This window comes from Pinus tabuliformis, chromosome 9 (genome assembly GCF_031772625.1).
Source record: "Pinus tabuliformis cultivar Carrire ecotype Pingquan chromosome 9, CPIR1, whole genome shotgun sequence".
Lineage (NCBI taxonomy): Eukaryota > Viridiplantae > Streptophyta > Pinopsida > Pinales > Pinaceae > Pinus > Pinus tabuliformis.
In genome coordinates this window covers 774,333,964-774,354,028 of record NC_142307.1, presented here as the reverse complement: position 1 = coordinate 774,354,028, position 20,065 = coordinate 774,333,964, and the positions used below count along the sequence as shown (strand labels likewise).

The following is a 20,065-nucleotide window of genomic DNA, read 5'->3' as shown; positions in this document are numbered from 1 at the left end:
GTTTAATTCCTTAATATCTATTCATAGAAACAAGAAATTAATTTCCTTTCCATATATATCTCTATATGACACCTAAAGAATATTTTCGGAAGTTGTCACATAGTTGAAAGAAAAGGCCCAGGAAAAATGAAACAAGAAAAAAGTATGAAAGAGTATCAGGAGGAATTGAAGCTTAAGAAAATGAATATTGGGGACACCCATTTGATGTCCATGGAAAAAATGTGTGACATCCAGGCCAAACTACATACTAATTATATTGTTCTCAGTGGTTAAAATAAACAAGTGGGTGCTTATCTTCTTTATAGTTCAGACATGAATACTTTTAATCTGAACATTATCTTACTAGTATTGGATTATATTAATGTACTACCTTGTCCATGTCTTTTCATGCTATAGTAAAAAAAACTTCATCCATGAAGCATTTTTTCTACTATTGAAAAGGAGGCTCGAGGAAGCCTGACTCTAATGCTTGGTTATAGGAAGGTTTCTAGCATTCAACTAGATATAATTTTCTTCTTTCCTTTCTTTAGATGAAATTTATTTAGCACAACCATGTAGCACATTATATGTTATATCTTGTACTTTTGCAAATATGTGACATGATTGTTCTCATTGTAGGTTGAGTGTTTCTTATAAATTAAGCATAAACCTAAAATTGGGATGATGGGTCCTCCGAAAAAACCAAAGACATGATATTGTTAGACTTGGCACTTCTTGCATGAAGATTATGAGTTTTTTAGGGCCATGAATACTATTGATGTCAAAGGTGTTTGCAGTCCTCATATATGATATGGTCCTTAAGGTTCTTAGCTTTGCTACTAATAGCAAGCTCAAAATTCAAGAATAATATCATTATTTGTGCTTAGCAAGACAATATTTTTTTAAATGAGTTTATAAGTTGTGATAGATCGACCAAGTGGGAAATAAGATGTCAAAATGTTGATACTATAGGTCAATATTCTGTATAGAGAATATAAAATAATTTTTCTTTTCCCAACTTCTAAATGGCCATATGTATGGATATTGTGCATCAATTTTAACTTAGAGATTCTGGAGAGATCTTTGTTTGAAGTTTGAACTTTGAGGACATTGTTATGGTGTAGACTATTTTTGTCCTTTCATGCATTTCTAGGATATTCTATGGACGAAGAGAAGAAATAACAATATCCACATGCTACTTGACCAATTTTACTGGGAATTTTTAGAAATTTTTTGCAACCTTTGACTCCATATCAATGCTTCACCTTTTAAGTTTTCAGGATCTGGTTTGGATGTACATTTATATAATAAAAAATTTACCCAGGTTACATTGCTAGTATCGTTTTGTCTATTCTCAACATCAGGTAGTTGTGGTTTGGTGGTGATATTCACTGTTGAAAATGTTCCACAGGCTTGCCAGGTTCTATAGAAACTCTCCTGGCTCCTTTTTTAATATATAAGAAAGCGTTTTCCTAAATCTGATTGGTGGCATTTTTCAAAGAATATACTACTCAAATATGGTTGTATCTTTCTTATATAATATTTCTCAATATCAGTTTAAATTTGATTGGTATTTGATGTGGGGTCGTATGGCAGTCATAATGGAAATAAGCAAGTTAGAATTTTCCCATATATTTTGCTATATAATCCCTACATTTTTGTACTATAGTTTTTACAAACATTAGAATCTAGTGGATGAAACATTACCGAATTAACATTTGGTATAGGAAATCTTGTCCTTTTTTCACTTTTTCTTCAGTGTCTTATGAACCAACAATATCTTGTTTCATTATATCAGAATCAGACTGGTTGTGCCATTTATTTTGTTTTTGTAAATTTCCTTATCATTCTATGGAGCAACTGGGAAACACCTTGTGGATATTTGTTCTTTTGCATGCACAATACATGTGTTTCTTGTAGAGTGTTGCATGGGACACAAATTATATGAAGGTTTGGGTTAACACTAAATAGGATGAACAAAAATCTGTTAATAATCAAGAAAACATTTTAATGGTGTGTTAGTAAGACATGGATCTACATATAGTAGTCCTAATGGAAGTTGAGAAGTTAGTTGAGCATGATATTCATAGTATCCCTTTTTTCTGGGATAAAATGCTTAATTGAAACATTATAAAAAAAATGTAGAACAATTCATACAAAAAAGGTTGGGCCACAAAGTAGTGTCCACAAGCCAAAAATAATGTAGTTCCTCACGGGATAGTCAAAATTAGGACATTCTAGGCCCTAAGGGCTTATGAAAAACTACCTTACTAAGTGCATAAATAAATCATATGGCCAAAGGCCATGACTAAACCAATTAAAAAATAGTCACATTCAAGATAGACATAGACACTACACAACTACAATGGATTGTCTGTGAGGTGCAAGGTCTCTCAACATTGGGATTGGGCCACACCCAATGATAGGTGGATGATGTGTCTAATGGGCAGTGTTCCATCCATCATTTTTTTGTTGCTCCATGTGCTTCTCCATCAATATTTCCAAATCAAAGTGAGGGTACTTGTCAATTTTAGTTCATGGAGTTGATCAAATATGAGGTTCTCAACTTTGGCTGCAATAGTTATTCCACTCATGGACATGGTGGATGAATTAATGGTGAGACCTTATGTTGGAAAGGTGCAGCCAGAAACATAGGGGGAAGTTGGAGTAAACAAGGGTATCTTAGATAAGAAAATTCGGTTGAAAATGTTTTCTCCAAATGATCTTAATATAACTCTTGTGGACTTTTCTGGTATAACAAAGGGTCTAGTGGGTTATCAACCTTTTGATATTGAATCCTAGATTAGAGAACTATTTTTTTGCTACTCTAGGTGCTTCTCCATCAATATTTCCAAATCCAAGTGAGGGTACTTGTCATTTTTAGTTCATGGAGGAGGTCATCAAATATGAGGTTCTCAACTTTGGCTGCAATAGGTATTTCACTCATGAACATGATGGATGACCTAATGGTGAGGCCTACTATTGGAATGGTGCAGCTATAAATAGAGGGGGGAGTTGGAGTAAACAAGGGTGTCTTAGTTAAGCAAATTTAGTTGAAAATGTTTTCTTCAAATGTTCATAATATAACTCTTGTGAAATTTCCTTATATAACAAAGGTTCGAGTGGATGATCAACCTTCTGATATTGAAGCCTAGATTAGAGCAATGATTTTTTCATCCATCAAGCAAGAAACATGCATAATTCTAGCAGTTTCACTTGCAAATGTATATTTTTCAAATTCTGATGCCCTTCATATGGCAAGAATTGTTAATCTTGATGGTAAGTACATTTGTAGGGTGTTTGAGATTGAAAATGAGATCTGAGTTTAGTTGTTTCAATTTTGACATCTATGCTTTGTTGGTTGTTTTAGATCTTTATTGGAAAAAATATCCATTATTGTATTTTTAGTAAATTGGGATATTCTAATAGGTGTGTTTACAAAGGTAAAATATTTACAGAAACTAGTTGAATATATTATAGTATTGTAATGCTTTTGTATGGAGTGGTGAAAATGATGTGATTTTAATGTATTTTCCTAGCTGGATATTATGGACCAAGGAACTAATGCATCTAATTTCCTTTCGAGAAATGCTATCCCCCTGTGCTTGGATTATATTGGAGTTGTCGATCACAATCAAGTGGTATGTCTAATAACTATCAAGCATCTCATTTTTTTCTAGAAAATAAATTTTGTAATTTTTAGGCTTACACACTTGCAATCGTACATAATATGCTTTCCAAGTTTTGTATAAAGACACTATTAACTTGTGAAATGAATTATCTACAACTTGAACTCTCTCCTATTTATTTTTGTCTAGCTAATAGTAATTTAACTATTCTAGCTCTAATTCCTTTTCATTTGTCACATATGACATTCATTTTCCCATAACCTCATACAAGGTTGGGTATCACAAGAACCTAACTAGCAAAAAGTGTACTATTGGCACAAACACAAACACAAATTGGAAGGCTAGTAGAATAGGTAATGAATGTGCAGAATTTAACCAACATGATTTAAGTTGAGGAATTGATCTATTTGTTATTGATTAACTTGGTGCAAAAGTATTTAAAGTTGATTAAATGTTTTAGTAACAAGGTAGATCAAATCATTTAAGGCATGATAGATAAAATTTTCGCTCTTCTAAAAAACCTAATTGTTCTGCTTGTGTCATTAAACTTGACATGAAAATTGTTACTAAATTTTATATTGTGGCAAAGACTTGAGAGGGAAATCATGAAATTTTTAGGAATTACTACATATGGTTGAAAGTAAAAGAGCATATCTTGTTATTCAACCATTTTCTTGAAAAAAAACACCACCTCATAGTGATGGAAAGGGCACTAGGTAACCTCCTATCTCTATTTATTTACAAAGTAGAGGCACCAAGACTTGAGCTTAATAAGTACTTAACCATCCTTAATTATGTTCAATTTTTCCATACTTGAACAAATGAATTTTGTAAAGCATTTGATGCATGCAACCAGGATTTGGCATGGAACTAGCTTTTCATAATTGTTTAGCTGCTGCATTCAGTTTATTTTTCACAAAATTTTAATGATATAGAAACTAATGTGTTGAGAATCTTATTGAAAGAGTGTACTCATACTCACAAAATATTCAACAACCACAACTTCAAACAAGCAAGCAACATTATGTTGTCTCTAGTGGGCTCTCTACTCAACTTACACACCAGATCACACATTTTTCACTTGACAATTTTGGAAAGTAAGATTTCAAAGCTAGCTTACGTTCTCCTTGTTATTATGTACATGTTTTTGTGAGCCAATGCTTTTTGGTTTCATTATAGATTTGACATATTGTAATGAGATATGGTCATAGAGATATCTTTGTGCAAGATTTGGATATGCAACTCCTGAGTCATTGCTAACATGAGAGTGAAAGTTCCTTTGACCTCTAACATCCCTTGTCACCACATAAACCTATTAAAATTATGAACCTTTGAAATATCATTGTTTTATTGTAACTTGCGCTAGTAAGGAGTATAACAACACTTTCAGAATTCTTGCTTGAGTTGATAGCCTTGTCAAATTTGACTTCTGTTGAGACTTTACTCATATTTATTCAATGTGAAGCTTGTTAATAAAAATAAGAAAACCCTAGTTAGTAATGATCTGGAAGGAGATTTTGAACCATTCCTTGAATGATATTATTTGTTTTATGCTCGATGGGTACAAAAAAGAGTACGTGAATGAGTGTGTTTATTTGATTCACCAAAGTTTATACCTTTAATCACCATTGTTGATTCAATTTATAATGTTTATGTACTTATTCATTTGACATTGATTTACATTTTTTGAGACACATATACTTGTAACTTGAATACATATTGAGTGTAGAAACAATGCTTGAAGAAAGAAGGTTGTAATTATTTGAGTAATATACTTGTAGCCTTGATTGATAAATGTTTATTGGATCTTCTATTCTTTTGGTGTTTTTCATGAGTATGGGTACCATAGTTTCCAGTCCTTAAGTCTGATTTAGAAAGATCATTTGTGAAGTGTGTTTTAAGTTTTGAGAGAATAGAGTATAATGGGGTTGATTTTTGTGCACACAGTGATTTCCTATCATATTGCATTAATAGAACTAAGAAAATATTAAAGTCACACTTTTTTATACACGAATGGAGTGATTATGATATTTTTCTTGCACGTAAAATTGATTGGATATAGAATTTAGTGCAATAATTTGAATAGAGGATTGTTTGGCATTAGTAGAGCTTGGATTGCTTAAGGTTTAGACAATGTTTACATTTGTTTGGTTGATGCTCATGTTTCCATGGTGATTAATAGTTAGGGTTTGTTGCTAGTTAGGGTTTACTTCTATTTTAATTACTAATAACTAAGGTTTTCTTACAATTGTTGGTAGATTACATGATGAGTGTTTATGATTTAATTTCTAAATATTTATTTTGAGTGCAAGACTAGAAAAGGGATTAACTAGTGCAAGAATATGAAGGTGTGAGTAGTCTATCAACAAGTTAGGGTTTTGTTTTTCAGGTTGCTAGGGTCTTTCTATGGCATTTATAGTGCTGCATCTCGAAGTCCACGTACACCATATTGAAATTAAATTTTGGTTCATTAATATTACTACACCCAATAATTATAAAATTTCATTTTTTCTCGTTTCAGGAAGTTCCTCTTAAAATCCTTGTTGTGCCTTAATTTTGTACAAATTCATTGTTTATCCATTTCTTTCTAAATGTGGGGAAATCCATGTATCCATATTATCCATCTTGAAATGACTATCTCCATGCAATGAGTTAAATCTCTATGATGGTAGTTTCAGGCTTGTGCATCTCTTGCACCAAATTATCAACCTCCAGTTACTTTTGTGGTGGTTCAAAAATGTCACCATACCAGACTCTTTGCAAACAACCATCCAGATTGAAATGCTATAGATAAGAGTAGAAACATATTTCCAAATAAGAAGATAATTATTATGGAATACACAACTATCAGTTGTCAAATATTGTGTATGATAGTCCTCTATTGATCATAATTATATTGTAAGCTCCCTTTTATTTTACATAAGTTAGTGATTATGGTCCTTTTTGATGATATGTTAGGCACTGTAGTTGACTCCAAAATTTTCCATCCAACAAAATTTGACTTTTACCTATGCAACGATGTTGGTACTCAGGTACCATTGATATTACATTTTCCATTTGGTTGGATAATAGGTTGATATCTTTTGAGGGTAATATGTTATTATGTTTTCCAACTTAGTATAAATGAACATGTTGATTGGAAGATTAACCGATATTTGTTTATGATGTTTATAGGGAACTAGTAGATCTACCCATTATCATGTTCTTTGGGATGAAAACAAATTCACAATCGATGGATTGTAGTCCTTAACCAACAATCTATGTTACACGTAGATCTCTACCTCATCCTCTTTACCCCTAATGCATTGTGTAGATTAGATAACCTATTTTCAAAATCTTATAATTCGTTTTTAGTGTGTTTCTTATCAGTTTGGACTTTTACTTATTGGTTTTTGAGTTGTATATTGAAAATTTTATAGTTTTAAGTTGCAAAATTCATGTTTAAGCAGTAGGATAAGAGTTGGAACTTCTATATGGAAAATAAAAGTAGATATGAAGATGTAATTTATTTTAGGGTAAATCTTATTTAATGTTTGGAATAATGATAGTTCTTGAGCAATGATTTTTTTTAGTTTCAAAAAAATGATGTTTGTGCTCATTTAGTTGAAAAATGGGAGTTGGTTTTTTTTTTTAAATTGAAACAAATTTAGAAAAAAATTAATGCCTTGTATATTTTATTGGGTTCATATTGACTTGTATTGATTGGTTTGTGGCAGATATGCGAGGTGTACATGCTTAATTTCTATAGGTAGGTCTCCAATGCTAAATCATAAATATATACTTGGTTCATATATTTGGGGACTGTCCTTGACATATATTTTATTTGTTATTATGTACAGTACCCCAAGTGTATTATGCCTATCTAGCTACATTTTGGGCTCAGTTTTATGGAACCATAAACATCAAATAGTGGTTCCTTATCTAGTGGTGTTCCTAGTAGTCACATGACTACAACTAGTTCAGGTTCTCAGAGCACTCGTGTACCTATAGGAACAAGTGTTTGACCCTTACTAGATCTGAAAGAAAATGTCAAGAGAGTTATGTTTTATTGTTAGATTTGGTACACAGATGTTTGACATTTTTAAGTTCTATATATCCCATCCCTTTGTTGGGTTAAGTAGGAAATTGAGTGACAGGCTAGGTGCATCATTGTGATGCTTTCAAATTGTAAAGTTCTAGATTTCAAAAACTTAAGATCACGCTTAGTCACTTGCTTTTCACCTCTTGTACTATTTGAAATTTTTTAATTGAGTGTGGTCATTTTAATTAAAGAATAGTTAAACTTTAGACTAGTGAACATTTGTGTTGTGTGTTTTCATATTATATGGGCATGAATATTGTATGATATTTTCTTAATATAGTCACAAAATCATACTATCTCATTTATGTAGATTAATAATGAATACAAATAAAATGAATATAAAACTACTGAATTAGTAGCTTATATTGATTAATAATGAATAATGAATATAAAACCACTAAATTAGTAGCTTATATTGATTAATAATGAATACAAATAAAATGAATAATGCTAAAATTAGTCAATTATAATGATTATTAATGAAAGTAAATGAAATGAATATAAATTACTAAATCAGTGGCTTATATAATGAATATGAAGTTACCAAAAAAAGACAAATGACTACTATAAATGACAAATTTGTGATTACAAATTATGACTAAATTTTGCATATATATGACTATTAGTAGCTAATTTACATTATCTTATGACACGACCAAAATTTAGTCATATTTATTTGGTCATTAATTGGTAACTTCAAATGATGACTAAAATTTGCATATACATGACTATTAGTAGTTAATTTATAATATCTTATAAGGAAACCAACCTTTTGGTCATATTTCTTTGGTCATTAATTGGTTTTCTCAGGTGATCATACAGCAGTGTATTTTGTTGTGCATTTGGTCATTGATTGTGGCAATTAATGACTAAATCAATAACTAAATTTATGACTGGATATACTACTAGATGATAAAATTGAAACAACCAATTAATGGCTAAGTTAAAAACAACTAAATGTTGGTCACGTTATAAGATACTGTAAGTATTGAAAGAAATGATATTACTTAGAGAGGGGATGAATCAGTATTAAGGCTAATTTTAAAACTTTCATGCCAATCTACTTTTATAATTCAAACTTGGCAACCAACCACATAATGAGCAACAATATGAAATCAACATACAAGAAAACACACCATGAACATCATACACATGAGATACAAGGTTTTACGTGGAAACCCTTTCGGGAAAGAACCACCAAGCTTGTCGTTGCTATTGATGTAAATACGACCACCTACTCTATTACATCAATATATTTTGTAAGCACCCACTCATAAAAAGCACCAACTCCCTTTGCTTTTTTGCTAGCACCGACTAGCAAAAAGAACTAACTCCCTCTTTTGTAGACACTTGTCCAGCTTACCAGAAGCATCATGTGAGGCACCCATCTCACAGATTTCTTGCAAGCACCAATTTACAGCTCCTTGGACTTTTGGAATCCAACTTGTAAGAGGCACCAACCCCTAAACCTTCTCAAGCACCCACTAGAGATGGAAACACCAACTTCCTGTATGTAGGCATGAAGCCACACTCAAGTAGGAATTTGTATGTTCTCTGTAATTTTGTAGCCACTTTGTATGATATCATCTTTGTTCTCTCTACTCACTCTGTTGCAACCCACTGATCTACTCAATAATAGTCACTCATCACAGTCCATGCAACTCTGTCTTTGCTCTTCATAGGTATGCACTCATCTCTCGACCTCTTTATCTCCATAGCATAATATTAACTCTTGGACTTCTTTCTCTGAATAGGAACCTTCGACCTTTCTTGCAGCAAAGGAACTTCAAACCTTTCACACAGCACACAGGCCACTTTTAGCATTACACACACAGCACAAGAAACTACCACGTTTAACATAGAGTGCACAGGAAACTTATTCCTTTCATATAGCAGCACAGCTCTCGAGGTCTCTTACCTCTGCATAGGCACTCTCAACCTCTCTCTTTAGAACAGGCTCTCACTCAGCCTTACACAACAATGCACACACTCAGATCTTTTCTGCTTAGCTCACTGGAAACTATGTTTCTTCCCACCATTTCTCATTTAGCTTCTGGGTTGTCTTCCTCTGCTGCCCCCCGATTGATGTTGCAACTTTGTCCTATATGCACATCATGCGAGTGTACCTCAGCATGGCTCTATCATTCTGTTGTCGCATCTGACTTGGCCTCTGCCATTTCATTCACCATGAGAATGGGCACCTAACTATTTCTCCATACTGAGAATTAATTCTCAGTCCACCTGCACACTCCACCGGGTATAGTCCTCTTTGTGAAAAAATCTCCTATCATAGAGGCTCTCTGTGCTTATTCATGGTTTCACAATACTTCAGCACAGCTTCTATGTGGACCATTGTCCTTGTTCCCTTGTCTTAGATTTTTCTACTGATCCAGTTGAGATTAACAATCGCCATTTATTCTAGCGACCAACTCCTCTACGCTCATTTACTCTGCAGCTGCCGACTCATCCAATCTTCAATACTCCTCTGTGCTGCTATATAATATCTTTTACACCACAGTGCAATTTCAGAGCCCAAACATCTCGTAACTCTATTAAGAATATGTTATGATATTACAATATTCTAATTGGCCTTTAGCCCCTTCTAATTGTATCCTTATGGCATCTCCTCCATAGGACTATTTCCTATGACCGATGGTATAAAACGTAAGTGCTAAGTCCTTTAGCATCCTATCAGGGACCTTTCTGCTCATGTTATTGTTGTGCGCCCTTGGTTTTCTTGGCTCCATGACCAAGCACCAACAACATCAGAAACTTCACATATCATAACTCTCTCCAAAATTCATTTAAAGCAGAGTTCTGAAATCTCCAATCTTCGATATGCTCCACAACACTTAGGTGCTAAGCCTTGCTCTACGCCCTTGGATCTATTAGTTTCCTTGACAATGTGCCATTCAAATATTGGAGCCCCCTTATCAGAACTTTTTCAATAACCAATTGTTATAAAGTTCTGATATCCTCAATCCTCTAATTACCGAATTCTGATATGATGTCATCACTGCCACATGGAGACTCCTTAGAGGTGACATGTGTCACCCGATTATGGCCCATTAGACCACCAAATATGGTTGAATATGCATGCCATGTGTCCTACCGTACTACCACGTCAGCTACCACTATACCTTATCAGAGCCAATCAGATGCTACCATTTGTCCTTATCGATCCAATCAAATGTTTCCATGTGTCCTTATCAGAGCCAATCACATCCTACCATGTGTCCTGCTAGAGGAGAGAGAAAAAGGACTCGCCCACCTTTGGTTTTGTGGTGAAATCCTTTCTTAATCCTTATCAATTCTCCCAGACAATTTTTAATGCTATCAGAACTTTTGACAATAGCGCAACTTTTTAAAGTTTTCACTTTCATAAGTTTTGATCCTCTGATTTTTGATGTTTCAATCTCCTCTGATCGTCGATATGCTTGATATTCTGACCTCTGATATGCTATCATTGATACGCCTGACTGCGATGTTGCAATGTGCTGATATATCTAGAATTTTGATATTTGATCATTGATATCTTTGCATTAGAGGAAAACGTAGCCTAAAAGTGGCCTCCTAAGGAAATATATAAAATAATAAAATAAGAGTTATGAATTTTCGAGGGAAAAGAAGAAAACTACATTTTTTAATTGTATTTTTGGCTTATCTCCTTATAGGTTTACTCAAAGTTTAAGTGTAGACACTCATTAGATGCGGAATTAAATTATGCATCCAACGTGTACCCATTATGCATACTTTTGAGAAGAACCGCATTGATTAAAATTGACGGTACATTAAAAAAGAGTGTTCAAAATGTTTTTTAATGTATCTTCAATTTTCATCAATGTGGGTCTTCTCAAAAGTATGCATAATAGGTACTCGTCGGATGCATAATTTAATTCTACATCCAACGAATGTATACACTTGAAATTTGAGTAAACCTATAAGGAGGTAAGCCAAAAATACAATTAAAAAAAGTAAGTTTTCTTCTTTTAGGCTAAAATTTCTCTAATGGGCCTCCAATACGCAATCTCTGATAAATCAGACATCTAATATTCCTTCCTAAGGCTTCAATCCTTGAACTTCAGCAGACCATATCTTTTGAACCGGGAATCCATTTCTGGACTTCTGCATATTGTTGGAAAGCTCTTCCAAAGCAATTGCCAATGGAGAGACTCTAATGTATTCTTTGATCCCATCTTCTACCTATAATATGGCTCCAAACTCTCTGCCATTATTCTTCTCCTTGACTCTTCGAACAGAGGAAATCACAACCACCATGATGATCCTCTTCATGAAGCCTACAGCAATCATGTACTTCCAACTGGTCCACCACTGTAATCATCATTTTATGACTTCTCTAATAAGCCTGCTACTGTGATAATTTTCTACATGAAACCTGCAACTACCATGAGATTCCTCCCAGGCCATCATTGTGAACGTCTACTGCAACAAGCATCCAAGCTAGTCTAGTTGACATCAATGCCAACACTCCTGCCAATAGTTAGTAAATTCCAACTACGAAACACATCTTCGCATCATGATTGTTGACATCAATGTGAACACACTTGTAGATGCCTTTACTAGGCCACTAGCCATCGAGACAATGTCAACTATCCAACAATCTCCCCCTTTAGCATTGATGGAAACACTCCATCCTTTTCTTCATGTGATAGCCAAACCTCATGATGCTTCCACACATCTTATTGCATCAGACACCATTGGCCTACTTCCTTCTGCACAAGCCATCACAGCTTCTCCAAAATTCTCTCCCCCTTTGACATCAATGGAAAGGGGCTACAAGCTACCTTTTTGTCCCCATACAATCACTTTAGTATGAAGACCAGAGTCTAGCTATTGAGATGTGAATTCCGCTTCATGGACATCTCTTCCAGGATTGTCGTTGTTGTTTCTCCATAAACTGGGCATATTTGATATTCTCCCCTAGAACATATATTGCCTCTAATTTGAATGCCTTCATTTTTTTACACCTTATGGTTGGTGGTTGATCACTCTCTCCACTAATGCATCTTTTGTATCAATTAAAGATTGATACCAATTAAACTACTCATGGTATTTCTGCTACTGCAAATACCAATTAATGATGATGCATTTCTTCTTGGACTTCACTGTTGTTGCTGCTTCCGAGACTGTGCTTACTTTATTTTAGCATCTCCACTTCTCCCCTTGAGATCATATCTTTACAATAGGGATTGTTTCACAACTAATACCAATTTCACCCAAAAAAATGATACAAATGGAACAATGTACCAAGAAAATTATAATATTTCTTTCTCAAAAATAAATATCCATTTTCAAACAAGGTCACTCAACATGAGCCCAACACAACCAATTGACATAGCGATACCAATTGAGGGTTAAGGGACATGGAAATCTTGCACCAATTGTGTTTCATGAACACAATACTGTTATGCATAATCAAACTTACAACTTAAATGAAATAAGGGTATTTCACCAAAGATGCAAACCTTTCATTTGCTCAGCAATCTCCCTTTTTGAGGCTGCTCATTGTTGCCTGCTACTACTTATCAAAGCAACTACCCCTGAGCTAATTCTCTTTGATATCCTGCAACAGCTTTCTCGCCTCTACGTGGGGATTGATCCTGTGGACCTGACTTGACTGTGAGATTGATGTCATTCCACACTTCCATTGCAGCGCATATTCTTCCCACAACATAAGATATTGTTGTGTACGCTTCATGTTGGTTGCACTTCTCATTTTCAATTATGATACATTTAAATTAAACTAATTTATTTTTGTAATAAATACACAACCATACCTTCATCAATTAGATGTACTTTTCTTTTCATTCTTTTGGCTTCCTGCATATGACTTATTTGGCCTCCATTAAGGCCATTCTCTTCCTTTACTGAAGAGAAATAGAGGATCTACTCCCCCTGAGCATATCATCCCCCTTCTTCCTCCAGGCCTTCAATGGCCGAGTCCTAATAGAAGCATTACTCTCCAGCTTCTTCTTTTCCCCTGTTTGGGCTTCTTCTCAGTTGCACATGGGTAGAGGAACCTTCTCTTTTATGTTCTCTTTCTTCACCCAAATACTTTTGATGCCTTTCTTTCTTACAAAGAGGTCCATCACATGGGTAAGAGGATCATTCTCCTTATTTCTTCCTCTTATTTTCATATTTCTCTTTTGACATAGAGCATTGAAGACAAGTCTATATTTATCAACTCCATTCTTTCTCCTTGACTTCAAATCCCAAGCTACTACATCTGCATGCATATGCTAGGAACCATTCCATTTCTTCACATTTCTACATCCAACTCTCTTGTGCCGGAGATCTCCACAGTTGTAGCATTCAACATGTCTTAAGAATGGGGCAAAGGAGTTACTCTCTTTGAAAATGATTTTGTCAAAACCCCTATTGAGGCCAACATGCTTCTCCTAGACTTTTAGTGCATTCTTGGGTTGTTGCTACCCAACACATTTTGTTTCCTTACATGACATATACAGTCTATGGCTTTATTTCTAAAATTATTGTAAGAAAAATAATACCCATGAAAAGGCTTATGTTGACAGATGTTACCTTTTCTCTGAAGGATCTGTCATTGAGAAGGAAGGGTCCTTTGTTGGGTCTTCATGTACCTTCTATGAAAAATTGCATTTCTAACGTGCACTCTTTCTTGCAGCTGCCTAGACCTCTTCTATTGCACTACCAGCTACTACTTCTTAGCCTTCTACTGCTACCTTTTCTTCTTTTGTTGCTTCTTCTTTCCATCGTGTTGTTGTTTTCCAACAACCTTTCTTTATTTGTTGTTGTTAGAATCTTGAACTCCCTTTACATGGGAATTTGACTCTTCAGCATTCACAATCTTGGAGCTTGGTTTTTCTTTGAAGCCCAAACCAACCTTGATGAGCGGGGATCCTTGCTTAACAAGAATCTCATCCAAGGCCTTTGTGATCCCCTCAAGCTTTTGATATTGAGACAACTCTATTTTTTACTTTTCTAAGTCATGTCTCAATGAGACTACCTCATTTTATAGTTTCCCAAAGTAGGCTTCCTTCTCACCCAGTTGATTGGTTAACATCCCAATTAGTCTCCTAGCCTCTTCTTGTTAAGCATTTAGTTCAAGTTTTTTTTTTATCAATTCTCATTCTCAATTATCATAGATTTTCAGTTGCTCTTCTCGCTTGATATTTTCCTCTGAGAGGTCCTTGATCTCTTTTAGGGCTGAGATCAACCTATTTTTAGAAAATATCCTTTCATCTAGATCCTTTTCTTCACTACAAGAGGTTTTATATGAGTTACCACAGATATATGAAGCCATCTCTATGTCCATGGAGTCTTCCAAAGGTCTAAGAATTATCCCTTCATCATTAATAACTGGTGTATGTTGGCACAAAAGAGTCATCAGGGGAAGACCCTAGGTTCAAGCTCGGGGAGCCAATAGTTGTCTGTCGTAGCCTAGGTCAACGTCGACATTTTCACCTTACTCGAGGGGTAAGGAGTCTCACCCAAGGCGTGTCATGACCATAACTAAGAAGGGTTCGTTATGGATTCAAGGAAGCATCAACCGATAACAGATATATAACATTACACACATAGTATAGATAACAACATATCATCTAAAGCACGAGAACTACTGAATGCATGCATCTGACAGGACATTACAAAATTTTAAATAGGTCATCATATCATATACGCTTATACACAACATATTTCGCAACCAGTCCAGACTTTCCTTTCCATTAATTCAATAGTAAAGTAGTATAATACATCTCGGCATACGCCGCAAGTAAATATGAGGAATACCCATGTATAGACTCACGGGCTTGGTCTCAGTCCCAAATATCCTGCTCAGCCGAGCTCCTATCTCCTGGTATCAAATTGTCGCAACCACTATCATCTCCACAACACCAACTTCAACAGCCTCGCCAACCAACAACAACCTCTTCCTTACTGGCCCTCTCCTTTTATATCTCTCTCTGCTGCTTGGATTGCCAGTTCCTGCTCGGTTGTTCTTTCCCTTGGCTTCCCCTCCTCCTTTCTCCCAGCTCGGCTACCTTTGCTTTCCGCTACCACCTTTCCACAACTGCTTGTTCCTACCTTGATGTCCAGTTGACTCCCCTGCAAGCTAACCATTGTTGCCATCTATTTCCTCTCCGTTCCTTGGTCAACCAAAATTGATCAAAACCTTTACAAAACTAAACGAAGGCCCCAACAGGCCCCGACCATAATTCTTTGACTTATCCCTAAGTCAATTCATTTCAGCCTCAATCGAACATGCTGGTATTTCCATGGGTTCTTCAGTTGGTGGTTGTACTTCTTACATTGGTTTTGTTGACTGTTGGGCAGGTGATTCATTTTCTTTGACCCCTGCTCGTAAGATGGTATCTGTTCCTGTTGCACTTTCCTCCTTTTGAGGTTCCCCCATTCCAAATGAAGGCTCCAACTCTGGGAGAGTCATTGTGGCTTGTTGCCTGAATTCTCTGTACTTCTGAATGGAAGTCTCTTATATGTTAAGGATTGCGTCGGCATGTTGAGTGAACTCTTCGGTTGACTGCGACATTAACTCTGTTGGTCGTTGGTTTTGCAGGCTCTCCCATTATTTTCCACTGGAGTCACAAACCTCTTTCAGATTTAGGACTTGCGTGTGGACCGATGGCCACAGGTCTGTAATCATTTTCTTTGCTTTCACAGACTCTTCCTCAATTTGATCAAATTAGGCGTGGATTGAGTCACTCTGGTCGTTGATCTGTTGTAGTTGGGTAGGGTCTGTACAGTCCTTTGTGCTGGCGAATAATGTCTGTATTCGCTTTCTCATAGGGTAGACCAAGTGGTTCTTTAGTGCCAAGCTTCCTGGCCAATCATGGACTTTGTTCATTAATGTGTAGCCATCCACAAGGGCATCGGCTAGTGTCTACTTCTTTGCTTCCACTTCAGTGATTTTTCCCTCGATAGTCCTTGTGTAGATCTCAAATGGGTCTGGCAGTGTTGATCTTACCATCTCTAGCTTCCTTTTCATGTTGGCATTAGTGGCTACCAGGTTCGAGCATGCCACCTGGATGTTCTCACAATGGTTGACTATCATGCAGGTCATGATGTCTGACAATGCTTCTATGCTTGCATCGATGATTGTTGGCCATAAGGACCTAAATCTTTGTGTGACCTCATCAACTTGGGCTTGCAAATCTGCATTTTCTTGCCTTAGGTGATCGCGCTCTTCTGCTACCTCATGCAGTTGCTTTGCTTGCTACTCATGCTCCTTGGCTAGATCCTCATGGATCTTCTTGGCCCTATGCGCTACTTGTTATATAAATGTGAATAAATGTGTCGACGACCAGTGATGGAGTGTGTCAACTTGTATTGTACTGGGCTGAGGGAAGTGCTATTGTATGGGTAGGTTGTTGGCAATGGATTTTTCAGAGTGGGAGGCAGGCAAATGAATTTGTTGTGACTGCGGAATGAAATATGGAGTGGGGGGTACAATGATATGGTTGGGGACCATTGTGACATTTATAGGGAAATGTGGCCTGTATGGCTCAATCCTTTCTTCCTGCGGAACAGTGTTTGGGCTTCCGACTTGTGGTGGGTCCAGTCCTAGCATTAGTGATGCAAGTGAGGTTGGTGGTGTACCGCTGGCAGAAGTGGTGCTTCTCTCCTACCCTACTGACTCAACTTATGTTTCCATAGTTGTGTGTCACTGGCTAGATAGGAGGGTTCCTGACAGGGTCACAGAGGTGGAGGCTGTGTGCAGGGATGATTCCCGTGACTTTGGTAAGGTGGTGGAATTGGTTGTAGGAATCTCTTCAATAATGGGGGATGCAAAAATGGAGTGCTCGACCTCATTAGTAATGTCAACAACTGGGTGTGGTGGTGGTGGAGTAGTTTTCAACTTTTTGATGGCCAGACCGTGAACAATTCTTTTCTTCTTTTGTTTGGGGACCGTTGGTTGAGATGGTGGGTGGGTTACTCATGTGGGGAGTTTCATGGCCAGCGGGGTTGTGATAATGGATGAGAACATAGTATAACCTTGAAATTGGACAGGATAATTGTTCTCACTTGATTGTCCTTCAAAACTCGTGATTTTTTGTCTCATTTTGAACATCCTCTCCTCCATATGGAGCACCATTGGTTGGAGGACATCTTTGGCTAGCCTTTTCCTGCTGCATCTTCCCCTTACACCTACTGCTTCAAGGCTCCAAACAGATTATTGTACTTCCCATCAACAATTTCACAAGCCACCCCCGGCCATGATCCCACTTCATTGTGTAGTGTTCATACATTCAAGGCGAACCTGTGAGGCCTCATCTTGAATGTCTCTGGGTGGACGCACCTCGGCATAAGGTAAGTGTTCATGTGTGAAGCTCCAAACCAGAGTTCTTCTAAATAGTCATCCATCAAAGTCGTAAGTATCCTTTGCGTCGACCTTATCGTGGCTAGCATCAGCTCGTACCAATCCTTGAAGGTTGTCTCATTTATCTCCTTCGTGTTGGGGTCTCCCGACGCCCTCTATGGTTCATAACGAAGAGCTATCAGTTGTCCTTTGACAATGGTCATTATTTCTCTTTCCTTCGGCGACCTCCATTTCCACATTTCCAAAGACATAAAAATGTACCCAAACACGAAATTGGTACTCTGCTTGTATACATCTCCACACGCTTCAAAAAGTTCATTAAGAACAAATGCATACCATTTAAGTACCTCTCCTTGGCAGCAATGTTCCGCAACCGAAATTGTGTCCAGTGTTCACTCATCCTTTGTAAAATGTCTCATGGTTTTGCCTACTATGATGTAGCAAGCAAATCTTATGTTGACCTTGTTAATCATATCCATCTTTGCTCCCCTTCCACCCCGCTCAGTCCCGTACCTTGCATAGTAATTATCTTCGCTCTTCTTCTTGGCTCTTTTAGCCCCTGCCTGAAATGTTGTGCTGACTATGTTCCCTCCTGCTAACAACCCTGTTAGATGATGAATATCATCTACATGAATGGGGTACTTCTTATCCATCCACAGTGATCCTCCATGCATCCTGCTCACCAAAAGTTTAGTACACTACATTGTAGTGAATTGGGTGTCAAAAACAAGTAAGCTTCTCAAGTGGAGCAAGGTTGACCTCTGTATTCCTTTGAATTCCTCCTTGACTCTGGAGGTTTTAGTGTCATCCTCCCTCTGGATGTCTTCTACATAAACTTCCCTCTTCAGAGTTGGGAACTAGAAGCAATCTGTAAGATCATTGTCAACCATAATCACCTTATCGTATTTCCCATACAATTTGTCGACCACTACAATTCGTTCATCTAACGGATCCTTTGGGACAGAAATAATCCCCTTCTCCATCTCCCTTTGCCTCTGGTATAAAATTTTTATATGAAGCTTCTCACCTCTATGTTTCTACATCTGTTCTTCAAAGCGAGCCTGGAATTCTTCTGCTATCTGCAATTGAAACTCTTCAATTTCCTTCATTGTCCTGCGAGTTAAGTAGTCGGGCATGATGTGACATTTCCTTACTGGACCTAAGTAACTAATTACTCTGGCAATTTTCCCCATGTGTTTTAGCCTTACTTTTATGTCGTCGGCTGACCTGGACCTGACAGCCGTGATGCAGGTTTGGAAAGGACGGAGTGGGATGCATGGCGTATTAATTTTCTCGTGATGGGCTTATTTATTAACTAAACTTTTACTTAAGGGGAAAAGATTTTGCATCTCCTACTTTGACAATTACATTATTAGTTACTTGGTATGGAAATGACTACTGGTATGGCGGAAGGGACGGGTACGCGTGTGATCATAAAAGCTAGAAAAAGTGCCTTCCTACATGTAATTTGCTGACTGTGGCTGCTAATTCTATTTTTCCCTCCCACCGACCACAAATGGGTTGCAGCATGATGACAATGTTGTCACAACCTTACCGTCATTTCACTTATTTTTATGATAAAAGCAAGACTATAGCTAGCTGTTGAATATGATTGACTAAAAATATTATATATATAGATATATATATTATTTTTATTTTTTTTACTTGCGGGCTCGTTTCCGAGACCCTTTTTATTTGGGATTTGAGGTTGGCGCAGTGTGGAATGGATTTAGGCATGCGCCATTTACCCATCCATGCAGCATGCTTCCATCCAGTTGTGCCAACCTTACTGCTCCTGAGGTTCTGATCCCTGTAACTATAAATGGGCCCAGCCAGTGCATCTGCAGTTTCCTTGGGAATTTTTGGAATTTTTGTTATATAGTAGTACTTGATCCCCAACCTTGACTGTCTTCTTCTTGATATGCCTATCATGCCAAGCCTTCTTCCTTCTTTGATTGATGAAACTCAACCAAGAACCTTGACTCGTCTAACTCCATTAGCTGACTCAATCTCTCTCTTAAGGCCATATTGTTTGTCATTCCC

General features: G+C 36.7%; 2 pseudogenes; both read left to right on the top strand.

The window, feature by feature from the left end:
* Nucleotides 1-693, top strand: part of LOC149151014 (SART-1 family protein DOT2-like) — a 63,033-nt pseudogene extending 62,340 nt beyond the window's left edge.
* Nucleotides 694-2,532: 1,839 nt separating this feature from the next.
* LOC149151013 (protein argonaute 1B-like) lies at nt 2,533-7,663 on the top strand (annotated as a pseudogene).
* The last annotated feature ends 12,402 nt before the right edge of the window (nt 7,664-20,065 follow it).